Source organism: Penaeus monodon, chromosome 27, assembly GCF_015228065.2.
Source record: "Penaeus monodon isolate SGIC_2016 chromosome 27, NSTDA_Pmon_1, whole genome shotgun sequence".
In the NCBI taxonomy this organism is placed as follows: domain Eukaryota; kingdom Metazoa; phylum Arthropoda; class Malacostraca; order Decapoda; family Penaeidae; genus Penaeus; species Penaeus monodon.
The window spans coordinates 29,779,277-29,779,943 of record NC_051412.1 but is presented as its reverse complement, the minus strand read 5'-3'; the positions used below and the strand labels follow the sequence as shown (position 1 = coordinate 29,779,943).

Below are 667 nucleotides of genomic sequence, written 5' to 3'. Positions count from 1 at the left end.
AAGTATCCAAAGCAAAGATCTGCGGGAGAAGAAAAAATATATGATTCCCCAATATTTTAGAGTAATTTCGTTATATGCTTACATACACATAGTAGGAAACTAACGTGAATCTCAAAAATATAACGCAGTTGTAACCACTTTAGCAAGTTTCTTTTTTAAATACAGGTAATGTCATACACAGCGACATTATTACCTAACCATGTTTGGAAAATGAATGATAAAAATGGCTTTTAGGACAATGCCGCTCGATCTCCACCTTCCTAGCCAGGTGGACCCCGGGTACCTCGCGGTGGTTGCAAGAGATAGCACTAGGGACAGTGAGCTACGGTCAGAATATGAAGAGGCCTCTGGAAAAAAAAGTGATAAGAAAATTAATGAGTTAAATACAAAACTTAACCGACAAATTATTCAGCCTAATTCACGCCTATCTTAAAAAAAAACAACGCGGGCTTTAGATAAAGATCCTGCTAATCAAACATGTTATCCGGCAAAGCCTCGATAAACCAGAGACTGTATAAAAAAGGCCTCAGGGGAGTCGGCGATCACCAGCAACATGAAGGTCCTCTTAGTGCTAGCTTTGCGTGGCGGCGGCCGCTGCATGGCCCAGCCTTGGCTTCCAGGGAGACGAGGCAGGTGCGGTTTCAAGTTGTGTCATCGCATAGCATAA

At 42.3% G+C, this 667-nt stretch overlaps 1 pseudogene; it reads left to right on the top strand.

The window, feature by feature from the left end:
- The first annotated feature begins 532 nt into the window (after positions 1-532).
- LOC119590763 overlaps positions 533-667 on the top strand; it is a 36,604-nt pseudogene continuing 36,469 nt past the window's right edge.